Source organism: Felis catus, chromosome D3 (genome assembly GCF_018350175.1).
Source record: "Felis catus isolate Fca126 chromosome D3, F.catus_Fca126_mat1.0, whole genome shotgun sequence".
NCBI classification, from domain to species: domain Eukaryota; kingdom Metazoa; phylum Chordata; class Mammalia; order Carnivora; family Felidae; genus Felis; species Felis catus.
Window position 1 is genome coordinate 73,249,906 of NC_058379.1, and position 8,078 is coordinate 73,257,983.

Genomic DNA, 8,078 nt, shown 5'->3' on the forward strand with positions numbered 1-8,078 from the left:
CCAACTTGGGCTCAGGTCATGATCTCACAGTTGGTGAGTTCGAGTGTTGGGCTCTGTGCTGACACCTCAGAGCCTGAATCCTGCTTCGGATTCTGTGTCTCTCTCTCTGCCCCTCCCCCTCTCACACTCTGTCTCTCTGTCTCTCTCAAAAATAAATAAACATAAAAAGAAAAAGAAAAAAATGGGTGGTTTAAGAAGTAACTTTAGGGGGCGCCTGGGTGGCGCAGTCGGTTAAGTGTCCGACGTTCAGCTCAGGTCACGATCTCGCGGTCTGTGAGTTTGAGCCCCGAGTCAGGCTCTGGGCTGATGGCTCAGAGCCTGGAGCCTGCTTCCGATTCTGTGTCTCCCTCTCTCTCTGCCCCTCCCCCGTTCATGCTCTGTCTCTCTCTCTCTCTGTCTCAAAAATAAATAAATGTTTAAAAAAAAATTAAAAAAAATAAAAAGTAACTTTAGTAGAAACAGAGCAATGAAATGAATTGAATAAACTTTTTTTTAAGTTTATTTATTTTGAGAGAGAGAGGGCACGGGCACACAAGTGAGTGGGGAAGGGGTGGGGGAGAGAATCCCAAGTAGGCTCCATGCTGTCAATAGAGAATGTGGCATGGGGCTTGATCTTGAATGATGAGATCACAACCTGACCTGAAATCAAGAGTCAGTCATCTAACTGACTGAGCAACCCAGGCACACCCCCCCTCCTGTTTTTCTTTTTAAAAATCTAATTTTTAAAAATCTAACCCTTTTTAAAAATCTAATTAATATACTCAGAGATTGACACACTCAGATGTTTCAGGATGAACAAGATGATATTAAGAAGAAACAATCAAAGAACCAGAATAAGCTCTTGTAAATGTAACTATGATTGCAAAATGTTTTTAAAAATCCATACAAGTATTGAAAAATTAAGTTAAGAAAATTGTCCAGAATAATATTGAAAAAAAAACAAACTAGGAGGCCCAACATTTGACCAATAAAAGTTTCATAAATAAAGATAGAAATAGCAAAGAGGACTAAATAATCAAAAATTATATATTTAAGGGGCACCTGGGTGGCTCAGTTGGTTAGGCATCTGACTTTGGCTCAGGTCATGATCTCACAGTCAGTGAGTTCAAGCCCCGTGTTGGGCTCTGCTGACAGCTGGGAGCCTGGAACCTATTTCGGATTCTGTGTCTCCCTCTCTCTCAGCCCCTCCCCTGCTTGTGCTCTGTCTCTCTCTGCTCTCAAAAATGAATATATGTAAAAAAAAATTTTTTTAAGTATATATTTAAGAAACTTTCTAGGGCATGAATCTCCATACTGATAGGCCCCAGCACAATGGAGAAAAACACAAACTCACCTCTAGATAGAGCCTCATGAGATTTTAGAACATCATAGATAAAAGACAGGTCCTAAAAGCTCCCAGAGAGAAGAAAATCCACATACAGAGCACTGGCAATAAGAATAGCACTGAACTTCTCTGGAGCACCTGGATGGCTCAGTCAGTTAAGGATCCAACTTCGGCTCAGGTCATGATCCTGTGGTTTGTGGGTTTAGGCCCCAAGTTGGGCTCTGTACTGACAGCTCAAACCCTGGAGAACTGCTTTGGATTCTGTGTCTTCCTCTCTCTCTACCCCTCCCCCGCTCACACTCTGTCTCTTTCAAAAGTAAACAGTAAGGGGCGCCTTGGTGGCTCAGTCGGTTAAGCGGCCGACTTGGGCTCAGGTCATGATCTCTTGATTCGTGAGTTCGAGCCCCGAGTTGGGCTCTGTGCTGACAGCTCAGAGCCTGGAGCCTGTTTCAGATTCTGTGTCTCCCTCTCTCTGACCCTCCCCTGTTCATGCTCTGTCGCTCACTGTCTCAACAATAAATAAAAGGTTAAAAAGAAAATTTTTTAAAAAAGTAAACATTAAAAAAAAAAAAAAAGAATACCACTGAACTTCTCAACAACACTAAAAGTTACAAGGAAAAACATGCCTTTAAATTTTTAAAAAATTATTTTAAAAATAGATTTCTAGGGGCACCTGGGTGGCTCAGTCGGTTGAGCATCGGACTTCAGCTCAGGTCATGATCTCACAGTCTGTGGGTTCAAGCCCCGCATCGGGCTCTGTGCTGACAGCTTGGAGCCTGGAGCCTGCTTCGGATTCTGTGTCTCCCTCTCTCCCTGCCCCTTCCTTGCTTGTGGTCTGTCTCTCTTTGTCTCTCAAAAATAAATAAACATTAAAAATTAAAAAAATAAATAAATAAAATAAAATAAAAAATAAAAATAGATTTCTATACCTAGTCAAAAACCATTTTTTCAGAACTGCAAGATAGGTCTCAAAACACAAATTTCCCAAGGGGTCTTTCCCAGGAAGCCACTGAAGGATGTGCTCTACGGAAACAAGGGAGAACAGCAAGATTGAGAAATATGGAGGACCCAGGGAAGGATTTCGGTAACACAGGAGAGAGGCCAAAGAAAGCCCACGATGATGGGGAAAGGAACTCCTAAGAACTTTGCCCCCCAGAGAGCAATATTCCAGGTTGGTGGGAGGGGACAGGTTATATAGGAGGCACATCTCTAGGGGGGAAAAAAGAGGATTGATTATCTATGCTGATGCCTATGCAGAAAATGATATTAAAAACCCGTTGGAGACCGTGGGGGAAAAAACAGTGACAATTACACAGAACACTGAGAGAATTTTGAGAGAGATAAGCAATAACTTCAGGGGCAAAAAGAGAAAGGAAATAGAATCATGGTCATAATACTGTGATATTATGTAATACATAGTAACTTTTTTTGTTGATTTAACCAAAACTGGGGAGGTCAACCTACCCCAGAGGAAGGAGCTAACAAAAGAGAAAATTGTTGCCTCCGAGGAATGGGACTGAAGAATAGAGGTGGGGATGAAACTTCATATTTTCTTTTTATTCTTCTCAGTATTTAATTGTTAGAACCACGTGCATGTATTATTTTGGTAAGAATATAGCCATGTTTTAAAAAAAATTTTTTTCAACGTTTATTTATTTTTGGGACAGAGAGAGACAGAGCATGAACAGGGGAGGGGCAGAGAGAGAGGGAGACACAGAATCTGAAACAGAGCCTGACGCGGGGCTCGAACTCACGGACCGAGAGATCGTGACCTGGCTGAAGTCGGACATTTAACTGACCGCGCCACCCAGGCGCCCCAGAATATAGCCATTTTTTTTTAAAGAATATAACCATTTAAAAAATAATGACGTGGTTTCTTTTCGGTACTTCACTTACAACTCCATTGATATTAAGAATAATTACTATTTTTTGTCCTGGATAATTTACCATTTTCCCCTCCACTTTGCAAATAAGGAAACTAAAGTAGTAAAAGGATAAATTATGCATCAGAGTTTATCTAACTGGTAAATCATAAATTAAAGCGTAGGCTCTTTTAGTTACACATTGTGGTAAACTACAGCTTCACTTCTGTTAACATTTAATTTTAGGTTTTGCACGTGGTGATTAATGATTCCCAGTAAGGGCTTTGTATATGTGTAGGTCAATGTTGTCCGTTATATTGTCACTCCTTAAGTTGACATGTTCAGCGTGTAGCTTACTTACCTTCCTTGGGTTCCTAGTGTATAATTTTGAATAACTCTTCATCTTGTTTCTTCGTTAGCTGATCAGTTTCAGAAATTATTCTCAGCTCTCTGAGCTCAAAGAAATTTTTAGCACAGAATGATGGTCCTGAACTGTTCACACTTCACAGTATTGGTTCTCAAGTCTGATTGCTTGGTGTAGGGGGGAGGTAAGTACGAGTTGAAGAACGTGAGGTGTGTCTAGAAAATCACAGTTCCTGGGGCACCAGGGTGGCTCAGTCAGTTAAGCAACCGGTGACGGACTCTTGATTTCAGGTCAGGTCATGATCCCATGGTTTTGTGAGTTCAAGCCCCGCATCAGGATCTGTGCTGACGGCGTGGAGCCTGCCTGGGATTCTCTCTTCCCTCTCTCTCTGCCCCTCCCCACTCATGCTGTGTCTCTTTCTCAAAATAAATAAATAAACATTTAAAAAAAATTTTTTTAAATGTTAAAGAAATGTTTTGTTTTGTTTTTAATGTTTATTTATTTTTGAGAAAAAGAGACAGAGCGTGAGGGGGAGAGGGACAGAGAAAGAGGGAGACACAGGATCGGAAGCACGCTCCAGGCTCTGAGCTGTCAGCACAAAACCCAACACGGGGCTCAAACTCACGAACCATGAGATCACGACCTGAGCTGAAGTCGGACGTTCAACCGACTGAGCCACCCAGGCACCCCTTAAAGAAATGTTTTAAAAATGTGTTGGGAAATATTTTTCTTTAAAAGACATATAAACACAAATGTTTACAAACTTTTCTAAACATGTAACTTGTCTATAGTAATTATATATGAAGAAGATACTGCTGAGAATCTAGTTAACAATAAAAAGAAGAGGGGCACCTGGGTGGCTCAGTTGGGTAAGCATCTGACTCTTGGTTTCAGCTCAGGTCATGATCCCACAGTTTCATGAGTTCAAGCCCCACATTGGGCTCTGCGCTGACATCACAGAGCCTGCTTGGGATTCTCTCTTTCTCTCTCTGTCCCTCCCCTGCTCACGTAGTCTCTGTCTCTCTCAAAAATAAATAAATAAACTTAAAAAAATAACAATAAAAAGAAGATAGAATTATATATTGATTTTTTTTTTAGCTTCTAAACTTAGGTCAGGAGGAAATTATTTTCCAGGTATATTTGTTGTGGTTGACACTAAGATAATATTTGAATATCTGTGATGGATTTGCTATAAGCCACTACAACTTGTAGGATACTGTAAATAACTAAATTACTGGTCCTGCCTAATAAATAGCAGTGGAGGATGCATAAGGAAGACCATCCCAAACTAAACTACATTTTAGAGCGAAGTGGAGAACGAATGGACACGTGAAAATATAAGAGAAATTTGTTCCTATTTTAGCAAATACCTGCTGCAAAATTTTCAAAGCCTATTATTATGCAAATCATGATCTATTAAAAGGAAAAAGAATTAAGCAATTAGTGAAACCACAGGAAGGAAACATGATAAACTTTACAATTTTTTTAAGTTTATTCATTTTTTTTTTGAGAGAAAGAGAGAGAGGAGAGAGAGAAAGAGAGAGAGAAAGAGAGAGAGAGAGAGAGAGAGAGAGAGAGAGAGAATGAGTAGGGGAGGGGCAGAGAGAGGGAGAGAGAATTCCATGCAGGCTCCATCCCATCAGCACAGAGCCCGATGTGGGGCTCTAACTCATATACAGAGGGATCATGACCTGAGCCAAGATCAAGAGTCAGATGCTTAACTCACTGAACTACCTAATCTTTAGCCTCCCTAATCTTTACAGATTAGATGCCCCTAATCTTTACAGTTTTTAAAATAAATAGAAAAATGGTATGGTTGCCATATAGATTAGAGCCAGTTTTATTTAATATTGCATCCATTTTGGAGAAAAAACAAAATAGATTAAAACATTTTTTTAAGTTTATTTATTTTTGAGAGAAAGAGTGAGAGAAAACAGAGCATGAGTGGGGAGGAGGGGGAGGCACAGAGAGAGAGAGAGACACAGAATCAGAAGCAGGCTCCAGGCTCTGAGCTGTCAGCACAAAGCCCAATATAGAGCTTGAACCCACAAACTGTGAGATAGATCATGACCTGAGCCAAAGCCGGATGCTTAACTGACTGAGCCACCCAGGGGCCCTAAAAATAGATATTTAAAGTCAGAACTCCATGAGAAGCACTGTAGAGATTCCTCAAATGCATAATTTCTTAAAAGTCCAAGTATATAGTTTCCTGGCTACCTTTGACTATAAAACAATCTCAAACTTCCAGAAAAATTTTAAGAACATTTTCTTCCTCACTATTTGAAAGTAAATTGCTAACATAATGTTCTTTAACCTCAAATACTTTAATGTGTAATTATTACAAACATGGACATTGGCCTTTATAACAGCCACAATGAAACCATCGAATAGAGAAATTAGCCTGACCCTCATTCAGACCTCATTCGAGTTCTACCGGTTGTTCAACAATGTCTTCTATAGCAGAAGGATCTAGTCCTGATCATAAACCCATTTGGTTGTCCTGTCTTTTTAGCTTCCTTTAATTGTGTAGCAATTTTCCAGTCTTTCATTGGCTTTCATGACCTTGAAGTTTTTGAAGATTCCGGGTTGGTTATTTTGTAACATGTCCTTCAATTTGGGCTCACGTACTGTTTCTTCATGATTAAATTTAGGTAATGTGCATTTTTGGCAGGAACATCACAGAAGTAACGTTGTGTTCTTCTCATTACATCCTATCGGCTGACCCAGGATTTCTTTTTGTCCCATTACTGGTGATGTTAACTTTGATCACTTGACTAAGGTGGCCCCTTCTCTGTAAAGTTACATTTTTTAACCTTTGTAATTTATACACATTTAAATATATAAAGTAAACATTTTTAAATGATAATAAAACACACTTGACTATGTTACAAATCAACTTTTAATTCATTGGAGGCCATTTCAAGTTGGTGGCTTAACTCATCTTTGCATAGAGCTTAGGATGTTGCTTACTATCTCCCTCAGGTTCTTACTATATCATTTCGAATGACTCTTCATATTGTTTTTTCTTTAGCTGATCTGAGTTTTCTGAGCTGACCTGACATTACTCTCACTATAGCTCTGAGCTTAAAGAATTTTTAACACTGAATGATAGCTCTGAAATGTTCACAGGATTTATCTGCCTGGTCATAAAGCATCTGCATTTGTTATCTATTGTGGGATAACTAATTACCACACATTTAGCATCTGAAAACAACACACTGTTTATTATCACATGGTTCCATGGATCAAGGGTCTGGGTACAGACCCTGGGTCCTCCACTCTTGGGAGGATTCAAGGTGTTGACTGGGGCCGGGGTCTCAATTTGAGGCTTAGGTTTTTGTCCAAACTCACATGGTTGTTAGCAGTATTCATTCCTTGTAGCTATAGAACTCATGCTGGCCTATTTCTTCAAGACTGACGGAAGAATCTCTGGCTTCTGCTTCTGATCTCTAGACCCTCTTCTAAAGGGTTCACTTGGTTAAGTCAGGCCTGTCTATTATAATCTCCCTCTTGATTAACTCAAAGGAAACGAATTAGCAATTTACATTACATCCACAAAATCCCTTCACCTTTGCTATCTGGATCAGATACCTGAACTTCTTGTATTGTTTCACTGGCCATTGAGTTTGTCACTCAGGCTTGACTCAACCTTTTCTTTTTTCAGTTTTAATTTAGAATTTCACATGTCTGAACACATAAAACTGTACAAGTAAAAACACTGTTACAACATGTGTGCATCATTGTGAAATATCGACAAGGCATGGATATGTCTGTTTTGTGTGTGCTTACCACAGAAAAGAGGCTGTACAATAGCAAATAAGTGCATAACACACTGAGTTGTGATACTTTCATATTAAATAATGTTAACACTTATTGTAAACTTTGGGTGCTTCTTGCCTGTCTTTGTGGGTAAGGAATGAATTCAGTGGTTAGATATTGTTAGTAATTCCACTTAGAGGCAAACATCTATTAACATCCTTTCCAGCTTCTGGATTAGTTTAACTGAACAGTATACTCAGTTTCCAATGGGCACTGATTAAAAAAAAAAAAAAAAAAAGTGCCATTTGCAATTGCCTAGCTGTATGATTCTGGAATTTCTGAAAACTCTATAATCCAAACAAGATAAAGAAATGATGCTGCAGTTGATATATGACCAACAATCATCCACAAACCTACATGGCAAACCTATGGTTATTATTCTCTACTTACATTGCACTTATTGATAAGCATTAAAAATGTAATCTTATAAAATAAAGACAGGGTCATAAGTTTCTACTTTTATCTATGGCAGGAGCGATGATTGAGGTGGGGGTTTTGGGTGAGATTTTACTTGATTAAAGAGTCTAAAAGAAAGCCACAAAAGAGTTTCAACAAAATAGTAATGGGAAAGCTGGATCTACAGCTAGTTAATGAATTTAGGAAATTCAGAGCTTAATCAAGTAATCATTTAATTCAATGACTCCTTTAATAGGACTTATGGAGTCCTATATAATTTGACCATTTGTTTATCCACCCATGGTAGCAGAAC